The following is a 15,186-nucleotide window of genomic DNA, read 5'->3' on the forward strand; positions in this document are numbered from 1 at the left end:
TAGGAAGAATGGATCATACGTTCAAGTGTGCGTGTGCATGTGTGTGAGTGAGTGTGTGTGTGTGTGTGTACTCAATTGTGCCTGTGTGGGGTATGAGTGTACAGTATATGTGTGTGCGTGTTGCCTGAGGCTTTTCTGTTCCTTTGCTAGAATAGAGCTCTTAAGTCACTCCTCACCTTTAAAGAGAAATGCTATCCTCACACCAGTCCTCCCCCATCCTTCTCAACTCATCAATGCCATCCATAAAGTACACACAGTAAAATCCTCAGTGTTCATTTAACTTTGAAGTCAGGTTTTTGTCATTTTCACTATCTTAGCAAGACACTGACTTTGTCATGTTCAATAAATATTTGGTACGTAAAAGTACACAAGCTATTAAAGGAGGAGTTCACCCAAAAAATGACTTATTTTCTATCAATTACACACCCCATGAAGCCTTGATTTCATGGATTTATTTTTGTTTTTGTGGCATTCCTAAGACAATAATTTGATGACCGTGTGTATTTCCGGTAGGAGACACAAATAATCTACTTTGTGTCTCCTACCGGATACATTAGCCGGTAGGAGACAGGAATCAAATTATTAGCTTAGGAATGCGACAAAAACAAAAAAGAATCCATGGATTCAAGGCTTCATAGGGTGTGCAATTGATAGAAAATAAGTCATTTTTTGGGTGAACTCCTCCTTTAAGGTCAAAGAAATGGCCAACCAGAACCCTGGTGGTGACTCGACCAGATAGTGTGTGTTCGTCCGGGTTTCAACATCTACTCATGTCATGACGTCCCTGTATCCCCCGTCATCCGTCTTCCTCCCAAACAAGGTATCTCAAAAACAACTGAATGGATTGCCATTATATTTTATGTGCACCTTTATGCTCCCCGGGGGAGAATGACCTAATGATGTTGATGACTGTCACCCCATGGCTATTTCCCTCTAGTGCTGCCCTAGCACTAGAGGAAGAAGAAATATTCCCTCTAGTGCATGTATAGAGGCCAATATTTCCACTTGCACACAAGATATCTTTAAATCTAAGTTTAAACCATTTTGGTCTGACTGGGTGTAGAGAGCAAAAATAACATAGAATAAGTCAATAGTTTAATAATAAACTACATTCTGAAACAATAAAATAGGCTACTAATGACAGCACTTGATCCGGTTTCATCTAAGGTACATATGTACGTACATATGGTTGAGATTTCAGTTCCTTGTCTTTTTCTCAGTTCACATTGGCTGGAAAAGACTTGTCAAATGATTTGTGGTTTGTCAGAAAGTGTCGTTCCAAGTTCCCTTTCTTCGCCATCGCTGCGCAGTCGTTTCCAGATGAGACAAATACATTTTCCATTCTACATGATGAAAAGATTATTCTCTTCCCATTCAGCGTGGACAATGTATGTCTTTTGACTCATGGCGTCTCTTCCCAAACTCATTCTCGGTACTGTTGTCTAGTCTATGTTGATTTGTGCTGTGGGCCCCTGATATGATTTGGTTAGGATTGAGCTAGCAACGATGAGTATGAAATATCCCCCAGAAGAAAGAACTGGATGAGTCTGTCACACACTTGACACAAAGTCTGTGAATGAGCAATGGCGGATACTCAGAGATGAACAGAATACCATTCACACACAGATACACATGCACAGACAGACTGACAGACAGATAGACCAGAGGTGCTGAGTAGGAAAGCAGATTAATCGGGCCACTGGATTAGTGGGACAAGATTTGACAGACATACACACACACCAAAAACACTCCCTCCGATTTACAAGGCCGGTCCATCAGCTTCATCTTGATCTCTCTCTCTATCCCTCTTTTCCTCTCTCCTAGTCTGTCCCTCTACTATCCATGCCCGATCAGGTGGTGTGTTATTAGCGCCCTCTAGAGGTAAGACTGTAACACTGGGGAAGAAGCACATCAATGACTAATACCGCTTAAGCCCCGTTTTATACTTCGTCGTACGATGGTGTCGCGTAGCAAAAATAGTCTACAAGCTCCCAACGCATTGCATTGTAACATGTCGTAGATCTGCAATGCAAAGAACATTTTTGCCCATTAGGCATGTACCAAATAGTGACACCAGGTTGAAAGTTGATAAACAAGAACTGGCCAGAGGGGCTACCTGAGTTCATTTACCTCCCTTCACGTCCCTTCAACACCGCAAACATCAACTGAAAGCTTTCTCACATGACTTTCTTGGGCTGCTTCCCTCCTACAGTAAGTAACTGAGAATCAACAGAGTTGTCTTCACAAATCTCAGCTGCTGCCACCAGCTTGAACAGTCTTTAGGACACACTGCTTGTGTGTGTTCACTCAAGGAGATTTTTTAGTTTATTTTTTGTTTTTAGTTTATTTCAGTCAATTTTGTGGTAACATAGTTAAAAATAATTTTAATTTTTTGTTTTGTTTTCAGCATTAGGAAATATTGGCAGGTGTCAAGTAGGGTTTCTAAAGGCACATAGGACCCTGGGTACAGCACATCTAAAGACATTCATGTTCAAAGATTTTCACATTGCTGCGACGATGCCAGCATAATGTTCAGCCATAACATAGCCATGGTGTCAAACTCAACGCTAGTCAAAGGTTTGGAGTGTCTCAGCAGTTACTCAATAGTTCATTAAAGTTAATTTAGAACTGGAGCGACAACAGTGGAACAGACAGCGACAAAGGTCACAGTAAGAGAAGAGACAGAGAGAGAGGGAGAGAAAGAAAGAGACACAGGGAGAAGGGGGGAGGAAAAACAGACAGAGATACACACAAACAATCAGACAGACGCATAAACGAACAGACAGGACAAAATGGGATTGATGGACAGTCTGACACAGACAGAAACACAATGAGGCTGGCAGACAGACAGGCAGAGACTAGTTCACTGACCTATCCATTGTTGAATGACCCGTTGTTACTGAAACCATTCTGATGATGACTAATCAGACACTCACTACCAGACACACTAGTGTGTGTGTGTGTGTGTGTGTGTGTGTGTGTGTGTGTGTGTGTGTGTGTGTGTGTGTGTGTGTGTGTGTGTGTGTGTGTGTGTGTGTGTGTGTGTGTGTGTGTGTGTGTGTGTGTGTGTGTGTGTGTGTGTGTGTGTGTGTGTGTGTGTATGTGTGTGTGTGTGTGATGTCATGCTTATGGCCTGTATCCAGGTGTTTTCCTCCTACTAATATCCCTCTCTCGCTTACTCTCCATGCGCAAAGACCCCATGATCTCTACACTGTGTGTGTGTGTGTGTGTGTGTGTGTGTGTGTGTGTGTGTGTGTGTGTGTGTGTGTGTGTGTGTGTGTGTGTGTGTGTGTGTGTGTGTGTGTGTGTGTGTGTGTGTGTGTGTGTGTGTGTGTGTTACAGCATGATTGGAAAACCAGTCATATTGAAAAAGGAGTGCTTGTTTTCTTCGACTTCACCCCCCAAAAATAAATGAGGTCTCGGAGGTACCGAGACTAGGGGGAGGATGATTTACGATTCGGTCCCTATCGGGACATAACTCGGACAGCGCTGAGTCAGCTGAAGGTGACTTTGCAACGCTCGGCACGGTGACTCGCTCACCTAAGCTCGCTCGGCGATGCCTCTGGTACACCTTCAGATGGTTTACACACACACACACACGCACACGCACACACACACACACACACACACACACACACACAGAGCAAGTGTCTTGCTTGTCCAAATTGTGAACAAACGAACAAACAAATGAATGAATGAATGAACGAATGAGCCATTGTATTGAAAGATGTGTGATCAGGTGAATAGCCTGACAGTTTGACTGTAATAGAGCACACTTAAAATGATACATGAATTCAAAATGATACATGAATTCCCAGTTCACTTGAAAACATCATTATGTACCTGCCTGATATTGAAAATGTACCTATGTTGTAGTTCAAACTGCTCTTAAAATTGTATTTTAATACTTCATTGGTTCCCAAACGTTTTAGCTGAAGACCCAAAAGAGAAATCAGATGCTTGCCTGGGACCCAAACTAGTGAAAAAAGCAGATCTACAAGCTCACAACTACAACTTCTTATATTTGTTTTCTAATTTAGGACATTTCTGAAAATGTGTGAATTTGTTAGAAAATCTTTTTTAAATAATAATAATTAATGACAACATTTCGGAAACAATAAATAAAAGGGATTTACCCACAAAATCAATTTTCTTGTGACTCACGAAAATGGATTTGTGACCCACAAATGGGTCCCGACCCACTGTTTGGGAAACAAAGTGCAATACTTGACCTAAAGTGAAGTGTGTTTTCAGTTCACTGTGCACTGGTCTGACGGAGGTTTGCACTGAACACACGTATCAACGGCCCAGTCAGCAGTTTGAGCACGACTCTGGTCAAAGCAGCACAAGCCGTGGCCTGCACAATTAATCAGAGCAAATCTAGTGCATTCAGCATTTCAGACAGCCAACTAAACAAGGTGCTGCGATGCTGTGCAGATTCAGAAACAGTTTTACTCCTTGCTTGATGAAACATCTGGTCAACCATTCACACATCTGATCAGTCAGTCACATTATCAACTAGAAAAAGTGCTCCTTGGAGCACAGGTCTCCGGCAGGTCAGGTAGGTTATTGTGGGCCAGCAATGTTCGGAAAGCATCGGCCTCCTGGTGGCGCTAAAACAGGCAATCTGTGATTTGAGGCAACTTTCGATGCATATCTTAGCCAATCAGGATGGAATATGAAAAAAATCTTACAGATCCGTCTTGCTCAAATGACTGTAGAGATACTGTGTACTGATTTGCGTGATGTTTCGACAAAATCTGTAGGAGTAATATCAAATTTTCTTTTTGCAAAAATCAGCCTCCTGGTGGCGCTATAACAGGCCAATCTGAAAAGGGGCAGAGGTTCTGCTCTGCCATCCAGGGAGTGTGTGTGCATAGTTCACGTAGATCGGGACCAACCGTGCCTGAGATTAGATGTTCACAGACAGACACACAGACGGACGGACGGACAGGGGGCAAAACATCACGGCCTTCGGCCTGGCGGAGACAATCAACCACAGTCATTCATTTCACATGCCAGGCGCATTCATTGGTGGCTCAAACAGTTCAAGTACCTACCTGTCTGAACCACATCCTTTTGACATTTGGGGGGTTTTATTCCAGGGACCATGGGAAAAATGTCATACTGACTCAGAAGTTACAGAAGTTAGTTATATAGAACCCATTGGGCCTACGCTCTGACACTGACCAAATCAGAATAGCCTGACATCTCTCCAACACGGTTGGTTTAATAAAGTAAACTAATGTAAGCAAATGTGTTGCTGCAGTATTTTTGGTATATTTGAGAGCCAGTGTACCTACCCTGCCCTCTGTCATCTCTTCTCTCCCAAGAGAGAAGAGATGACAGAGGGCAGGGTAGCTGGTCCACAGGTTAAAAACTCATCTCATTATTCTCTACTCGCTGCATGAATGAATTACATTAGTCGTCTCACTCTCCTCCTCCAGTCTCTATGTCTCTCTCCCTCTGCATCTCAGTATGACAAAGCTCAACAATTGTTCCTTTCTTTCCTTCTCTCTGACTCACTGCTATGTAATTACCCAAGCTGTCCTCTCGAACACCACACACACATACACACAGGCAAAGACAGAGAGCAGTTCTCTAACCAGAGTGTATGCGGCGTTGGCAGCGGCTAAAAAGCGATTACATTAACAATATGTACCACTGTGTTCTGCTGTATCAACTCATATACTAATATAACGCTAGTTGTGCTTTTTTACTGTGTATTATCTTCTGCATTACAAACATGCAGAGAGTTATCAGGTGTAATAACAGCAATAATATTGGGAGTGTTTTGATTGTTGATAAAGCTGCACACCAGTCACTGGAATGGTTGGGGTTCGAATCCAGCTTGTGACGCATGTCCATATTGTCTGATGCAGCAGGAGAGAAAAGAGAGCCTGAAACTACAGTCTAAACATTTGATCATGGCCACCATGTAGAGATATGAGGTACAGTAGAAGCTCTCTAACCTTGACTCTATACAGTATGTGTTCCAGTTCCATTCATCACCGACTTGACACTCTGCACCAAGGATGTAGCCTTCACCAGCTTCAGCCTGAATTATACTTGGCTGCCTACTGAAAACAGCAGATCTACAAGCTCACAACGAGCTTGTAGATCTGCAATTTCCGGTGCGATACAACAGCATGCAACCAAGTATGAACCAGGCATAAAGTTCTGTAGCTAGTATTGCTGAGTATGCGTGTGTGTAGTACTGTATGCGTCCTACTTGTGTGGACCTTTCCTTTGATGTGCATTGTGTGTATCTGTGTGTCATACACTGTAGCTGTGAGAGTGTGTGTGTGTGTGTGTGTGTGTGTGTGTGTGTGTGTGTGTGTGTGTGTGTGTGTGTGTGTGTGTGTGTGTGTGTGTGTGTGTGTAAGCGCGTAAGCCCTGAGGACAGACGAGTCATTGCAATGATGTCATTTCCTACCATTGTAGCAACTTTCAGATCCAACAGGCAGCAAGCACACAGACTACAGTATACATGCTAGACTTGTACCTCCTCCTCCATCTCCAAACATGCACATTAACGACCATTTATCCAGACGTTTATTGAACCAGGACATGCACACGCAGGCACACAACAAATCAGAAGCCATCACAGGCACCGGCGCAGACCGTAAACTACCTGTGAAGACTGTCATCATATTGTACTGTAAGTAGGGTTGGGATCCGCAACCGGAGGAACCGGATCCAACATTGAGGAACCAATATCTGCTATACAATTACAATACAAACTTTTTAACTTACGGGTTTGGTTCCATTCGTACACTCTCAGAGTTACAGACCTGTAAGGGCCCATTTGGAACCCTGTATAGGAATCGTTAAAGGGAACCGTTCAGTAACAGTGTCACACAAAAATAGCAAAAAATACCAGATGTACAAGCTTGTAAATGTGGTATTTTCTTGGCTATTTAAAAACAAATTCAAAGACAAAAATGATATATTAAAACCGATTAGTTGCATTAACTGTTGCAGCCCAGGTATAATGACTTCTATGGTTTGGTGGTATTTTAGCAGAGGTAGCCTGAGGGGCCATAAACCACATCAACAGCACACCTGAATGTTTCCAGAGACATGAAAGCATATCGGACAGCATGCTGTTGGGCAGAAACCCCTTATCTCCATATTATAAATGTTTGTGTTTTTTTCGTGAATGAATGCCCTACTTGATCATACTACAGCATCACTCACAAGTATCAAAAGTAGCAGATTTACAAGCTCGAAACCCCCCACACACACACGTTCTACCCACCATCTGGGGCATTGTCTTATTGTTATGTTTTCTATCCATAGCATCAATCTCAATCACTCACATGAAATATTATGTCTAAGAAGAGTTCGGTACTGTACAAGGACACAAATACTGAAGGTGCAGCAGAGTACATTCACAAAATCATGGCCCAGGGGCGTAGGTTTTCATACTATACACAACATAGTAGTGTAGTTCTCAGGGGTCTCCAACATATATGATGGCTGCCAATGATAGCGGAGGCAGCTACAGTACACACACATTCTTGCACAAACACAAACATTCAAAACAGTTAGTGAGAGAGTGTAAATTACAGTACAGACATTTGCTACCGGCCAAACTTTTATCTCCACACAACATAAACACACAGGTTCTGTCTCTCTCTCACACACACACACACACACACACACACACACACACACACACACACACACACTCACAGTACGCTCTGTGTGGCGTTGTTGGCGCTAAGAGGAAGAAGGCGTTTTCCTTTCAGCTCCTGAGGGACACAGCATGTTTTAGGATGTACAGTAAAAGCTCTGTGTGTGTGTGTGTGTGTGTGTGTGTGTGTGTGTGTGTGTGTGTGTGTGTGTGTGTGTGTGTGTGTGTGTGTGTGTGTGTGTGTGTGTGTGTGTGTGTGTGTGTGTGTGTACACACACACACACACACAGGGGTCCACATCCTTATGCAACCAATCCAGAAGCAAATGGAATGGACCTTCATCCAGCCTTCCTGTCAACACACACACACACACACACACACACACACACACACACACACACACACACACACACACACACACACACACACACACACACACACACACACACACACACACACACACACACACACACACACACACACACCTCTTCCTTCACAGCTGAAACCACATGTGTGGGAGGACGAAGCACAAAAGCAAAATTTAAAGAAGACAATCATATGCACACATGTTCAGATAGAACATATGTGCGCTACACGCAAACACATTCAGGACACACAGATCGCTTCCTTTGCACACATACAGTGTACACACTGTGTGACTGATTCATGCTTCAGACAGAGCTCATTTCTTATAGTCAGTACTAGTCAAGATATGTGACTTTATATGAGATTTCTCATTTTTGCGATAATAAAAAATATATGCCTGATTTAACAATTTTCTTGCAAGACAAATAGCAAAAACAGACAATCTACAAGCTCACAAAGCGTCACATCGTGTGAGCTTGTAGATCGGCTATTTTTGCTACTTACATTTATTTTTGAACATTTTCATCTATAATGACATGCCCAAAATAGGGACGCCAGGTTGAAAGCGGAGATAACAACATAATGAGAACTTCCACCACTTAACTATTACTTGCTGGATGACCGTGTGGCTTAGCACACTGGTTCTCCCGGGTCCTTGAGGGGGTTCCAGGGGGTCCCCACCAAATTGAGCAGCAGTTTAAACACTTAAGCCCTATTATATTTTTCAGCTATTCAAAAATAGACAAGATCACAACATACCACGATGCGACACATTGTAAGCTTGTAGATCTGATATTTTTGAAATCTTCTCTTATCGGGGTCTTCTTTGGCACAAAAATATTTTCAAATGGTGGTATGTGGGTGGCTAAATACACATTAATTTGGGCCTGAAAATGTACAGAGAGTACAACTGATCTACGTAGCCAATCACAGACAACAAGAGATGTTGCATTGGCTGCAAGTATAAGGGGAACAGGTTACAAAAGGTCTCTATCTATGTAGTATAGCCTACTGTATCATACCTTGGAAATAACAGGAAAAAAAAATCACACATTCTGGCTTCCCAACTGAACAGTTTCTTTTTGAAGAATAAATGCCTCGGAAGACACACACAGAAACACTACTCACACACTCACACACGTGCACGTACAGTAGTACCAACACATACAGCGAGTGTCTGCAATGATTATTATCATGCAGTACTTAGAGCCATTATGAGTCACAGCATACACTGTAATCTACTGACAGTAGACTTCTAGCACCAAACACTTCTCTGTGTTTTTGGTCTGAATAAAGAAAGAGAATAGAATCAGAACCAATGCCTGTGCTTTTTACATAGTGGCAACATAAATAATAGCAATTTCAAAAAGTGTGTCTGAGTTCTGAATAGAATAGAATAGTTATGTAGCATGATATAGATACAGTCTCATAGTGTCAAGTGTTACTATAAGTCTCTCACAGACTGGAAAGCAGTTCACACACACACACAACACACACACACACACACACACACACACACACACACACACACACACACACACACACACACACACACACACACACACACACACACACACACACACACACACACACACACACACACACACACACACACACACACACACACGAAGAGTGGGAGATCCATTAGCCAACTGTGTTCTAGCTGCAGTAAGAGTGTAGTATAAGCCAAGGTGTATCCCATCTTTCTCACGTGGTTGCCCTTTCTGCATGGCAAATCACATTGAACTGAATTGGATTTATTTTGTACAATGCCTCTATGTTGATCTCTGCAGCACCCTACACAGTGTGCCATTCTCAGTACAGGATGTGGATGGGATGAATTTGGCTGCTTTGCAGGCCGTACAGTGTACACCAACACTTTCATAAAGCTCTATGTGTATAACACCTCTTTGAGCCATGTCTGGCCTGCATGTCCTACAATAGACCAACAGGGTAATGTGGGTTCTGTACACACACAGGTAGGAAGGTTTCTGGCTACATGATGGTTACGTCAGGTAGTTCTGGAGCTTTCGCAACAAAGAAGTAAACAAATAGAGGATAATGTCTAGTCAAGACTGTCTACAACCTGCTTTCTCAAACTCGTTTTGGGGCTGTAAGTGAATTTGGTTGTCCCGGGGGGGGGTCAACTTCACAATTAACAAACAATAAAGACAAAACAAAAAAAACAACAACAACAAGGCAACACTGTAGCTATAGAATCGAGACAACACAGTTTGAGAAAGACCAAAGAGATCAAATGAAGGCTAATCCAGTCAAGAGTTACAACAGTCACTGTGTGGACCATAACTACATTCAATACCAAGTAATGTATTTAAGTACAATGTTGAGGTATTTTTATTAGTATTTCCAATTTTCAGTACTTTTACTCCACTATATCTCAGAGGCAAATATTGTACTTTTTACTCCACTACAATTATTTGAAAACTTTAGTTACTACTTACTTTGTAGATTTTGGTTATTATTACAAAACATACATTACCCACTTCAGCCCTATGTGCATTTCGACCATTTGAAAATAGCCGATCTACAAGCTTGTAGATCTGCTATTTTCAAATGATTTGTATATATATTTAACTTGTGAAATGGGACATTCTGCATAATGAGTACTTTCTACTTTTGGTGCTTTAAGTACATTCTTATACCAAAATACTGTTGTACTTTTACTAAAGTAAATTCTGAATTCCGGACTTTTCCTTGTGACAGTCAATATTTCTACATTGCAGTATCGATACTTTTACATAAGTAAAAGCTGTGAGTACTTTTACCACCACTGCATTCAATACATGTGATTCTCTGGCGACCAGAGCAGGAGGCACTGGGACAGTGGCTAGGCTACAGTAGCTCACTCAATGCACTAAAGTAAAACTAGACACTCTCGGTCTCTCCATTATGTTGTTGTACGACGTTTCCCCACATACAATGAAAGGAAAGGACCAATATGTTGTGAGGAAGCGTCTGAATGTTGTAATGAATGTTTAATGTTAACATTTCACCGCCTTCACTGATTTTGTTTTAGCTCTAAAGAATAAACGTCCAAAAAAAAACAAGTCTCACTCACGTTGACTGGTCTCAGCCGGTGTTTGTCTTCACTTTATCGGCGGGAGAACATGTTATTAGTCATTAAATAATCCGTTATTTCAGTTGTATAACAGCAGTAAGAGTGCGTTTTTCCTTATGTCCCTTTTACTCTCTCTCTCTCTCTCTCAGAGTCTCTCTCAGAGTCTCTCTCTCTCTCTCTCTCTCTCTCTCTCTCTCTCTCTCTCTCTCTCTCTCTCTCTCCCTCTCTCAGAATCTCTCGCTCGCTCGCTCTCTCTCTCGCTCTCTCTCTCTCTCCCTATTCCTGCTTCCCTTCCCCACATCCAGCATTCCAATATGGCTGCTGCTGGGAGCTACACACGCACGCACGCACACATACACACACACACGCACGCACGCACGCACGCGCACACACACACACACACACACACACACACACACACACACACACACACACACACACACACACACACGCACACACACACACAAAGCCTAGAGGCAACCAGGATAAAAGTGACATATGAATACATTTAAATATTAGACATTGTATGTAAGTACATAGAAAAAAAAAGAAAAAAATACTGTCGTAGTCAGAAAAGCATGCGACAGTAGTATATATATATATATATATATATATATATATATATATATATATATATATATATATATATATATATATTATATAGGTTCACTGACTGTGACAGTGGACCTACACAGCTTCAAAGCATGTTAAATCAACTGCTTCAACTGACTGGATTTAGAGAACTTAATTAAACTTCTCAATTAAACTATTTTACTTCTACAGTATGTTGGAACAGGATTTGCAGAGGACTTAATGTAGGCTACTACAGTTTCACGGATGACATCTGGCGTTCAGTAAAAGCTATAGCAATGTTATGTAGACGACTGCTGGTCATTATCTCATATCTCATATGTCATGATCCAAACAGGATTCTTTGACTAGGGATCTCATATTCTCATGTAGTCTCATATTCAACAGCACGTTTTTGCCTATAGTGGGGATCCAAGTAAAATAATAACGATAACTTAATTAATAATAATAATAATAAAAGTCAAACATTTTCATAGAAGTATGCCAACCCTTTATAAATCCCTTCAGTGTTGTAAATCACGAATCAATCAGCCACTCAGTGCTCACACACTGTTCATACTTGGACTATAGGTCTGCTGTATATTGTTTTTACCTTCATGATCCTACAATTTCCTTTTTTTTCTCCATAGCTTCCTGGTATTTATGTCTGCAATTTCCAACTGTCTGGACCAGACAAGTCTTCTAGCTATTTTTTTTTTTTACTTCTCCCAGTAGGCCTATTTATGATTTCTTGTAGGCTATAGTATTGCATTGTATGTCTTAAGTGTATATGTCTTGATGAATTGAATACACAGGACCACAATGGAAAAAAGCCCTCAGGGCTTTTTGAGCTATCCTTTTAGCATTATTGTATAACTGTAGGCTACCTCTGTACTTTTTGCAAACTGTTAATAAAGTATTCAATCAATCAATCAATCAATCAATCAATTGCATTGTACAATTTGTCTGTTCTGGTCACTTCAGCAATACTACCAGAAACCACTAGATGGCAACATAAGATAGGGTTTGCACCGGTTTGTACACGGCCCTGCATTGATTGATTGATGTACTTTATTTAGTAAGACATGAGAAACAGTACATGGAAGTACAATTCACAATACAAGGTCTACTAAATTGGATAACTCGTAAAGCACTAAGCCGGTTTAAAATGAGTTCCCACGCACACAAATCATGATAACATATAAGAGACAGACAGATATACACTACTATACAGAACGTCATACAATCAGTTCAGTTTACAGGTTACTGGTATGAGACATAAGAAATATGTACAAAAGAAAAAGAGAGTGGGGGGGGGGGCGAGTTGTTAGTAGTTAAGTGAAAGAAGTAGACCACACTTGAGTTGTCACTTGTCAGGGAGCCATAGGTGACTCAAATTGAACTTTGATATGAATAGCAGCATAGGCCTACCTGATCATAAGTTACACGTCTATGATATTTTGTAGACTAGCCCATACGTAATGAATGAAGGAAGGAAGTGAAAATTTAAAGTGGAAGTGATGACACAAAGAAATGAGCAGACAAAATTGGTAGTGGATCACTATCAAATTATAAAATTAAATGGGTACTCTTGCTACATTTCCTGGCACATACATTTATATTGCCGAATAAAGTCCCCCTCCTTTAAGCTCTGTTTTCGGAACCAGTGGGGTCAAATGACATTGGCCTCTGCCAATGTCATTTGACCCCACTAATTCCGAAAACCCGTCCACATAGAGGATGTCATCTGAGGTCTCCCACCCACACGCTTGTAAAGTGCTCTGCATGGAGGAATAATTCATTATTAATTAATTGAAGTAATCGATTTAATCAATTATAATAAAGAAAAACGAATTGACGTGGTGCCACAGCAACTAAAGACTCCCACACCCTCCTGTCTAGGTGCATCAGGGTTAATAAAAATAATCCATCAGTAGCCTAATCGTTCCCTATTTTGGGCTTGTCATTCATTGGTGGAAGAAGTAGCCTACTCACACTTTTACTTAAGTAAAAGTATCAATATAGAATACTCTGTTATAAGATAATTCCTGTATTAAAAATTTACTAGAGTAGGCCTAGGCATAAAAGTATAAAGTATTGGTATACTAAAATACCAAAAGCAAAAGTACTCATCACGCAGAATCAATGGGCCCTTACTGTCTTTATTATAGATAAATGATTTGCCTGATGTCTGTCCCAAGAACTAATTTTAAACAAGCTTAGTGCTTTTATGAGTTATCCAGTTTAGTAGACCTTGTATTGTGAATTGTACTTCCATGTACTGTTTCTCATGTCTTACTAAATAAAGTACATCAATCAATCAATCAATCAATCAATCAATCAATTAATCAATCAATCAATCAATCAATCAATCAATCAATCATCTAATCTTTATACAAAGTCTCTGCTTTGTCTATAGGTGTCTACTGTCTACATGGACTGGCTCCTCCTCCAGCATGTGAGTTTATCCTCAGGAAGAGAGAGAGACACTGGACGTGGCATTCGGTCAAACACCAGAGGGGACTGTGAGGTCCATCGTAGGCAGACCACTTTTTGACAGAATGTCCTCTCCATCAAGGGCAGCCTACGATGGAATAGCCTCACAGTCACGCAAGGGAAAGCCCTCACTTTGTGTACTTTTAAAACTAAAACAATGGTTAAAAATGTCTCAAACATGGGACCATTGATACATTTTAAATCTTAGATGTGTCAAAATAGGTTTTGATATTCTATTGGCTTGGTATTAGACTACAGTAGGTTGTATTTAGGTTGTTGTTTGTTAGGGCTTAAATTACGTATTTTTCTTAATTTATTTGTAGGCAGTTGTATGTTGTCCCTATTTGTCATGTTGTCTCTGTGGTGTATTTGTATAATGTGGGACTACAGATGGAAATGAGCTTCTAGCTAAATGCGGAATATTCACATGCAATCATGTGTATTGATTGAAATTAATGTGCGCTGTCCCGGAAATAAACAAAAAGTAAAGTAAAGAATGTCCCATTTAACAAGTTTTCAAAACGTTTAAAAATCTTTTCAAAATAGCAGATCTACAAGCTCACAACGCGTAGCATTGCCAAAAACTTGCTGATCTACAAGCATTACATCTGTGATGTGTTGTGAGCTTGTATATTTGATCATTTCAGTGCAAGACACCTACTGTATGTACAATGAAGTATCAGGCTAATGGCCATGGAGACTTATGGCTCTGGTATCTCCAACCAGTATCTCCAATCTGAAAAGCTTGCTGGGGTTTAGTCCAATCAGATTGCAGCTCATTAAACAGCCTCCCGGAGCCAATTGAGGACCCCACTAATTCACCCACCATTGGTTGGTCCTGCATACATTAGTTAACCATTTACTGGTTAGCATTTGAGACATTTTTGATGAGATGAGGTCATTCTTATCGAACATGAACATTCTGCTTTCTCACCCAACAAGTAGGGGATTGACAGGGTATCGCTCTTTTCTTATCTTCTATCTTTATATTTACATGTGGTCAAGAAGTGAAGCTCTGTCTCCACCACCCCTTCAC

The 15,186-nt window shown here is 41.0% G+C and overlaps 1 protein-coding gene across 1 annotated transcript in view; it reads right to left on the bottom strand.

Annotated features, from left to right (window-relative positions):
* Positions 1 to 11,251, bottom strand: part of LOC311062315 (focal adhesion kinase 1-like) — a gene marked incomplete at its 5' end in the record, with an annotated part of 91,178 nt that extends 79,927 nt beyond the window's left edge. The window contains one exon of the mRNA XM_084081244.1: positions 11,085 to 11,251. The remainder of the gene's footprint in view (positions 1 to 11,084) is intronic.
* Between the last annotated feature and the right edge of the window lie 3,935 nt (positions 11,252 to 15,186).

This window comes from Gymnoscopelus microlampas, assembly GCF_963454915.1.
Source record: "Gymnoscopelus microlampas genome assembly, chromosome: 15".
Taxonomy (NCBI): Eukaryota; Metazoa; Chordata; class Actinopteri; order Myctophiformes; family Myctophidae; genus Gymnoscopelus; species Gymnoscopelus microlampas.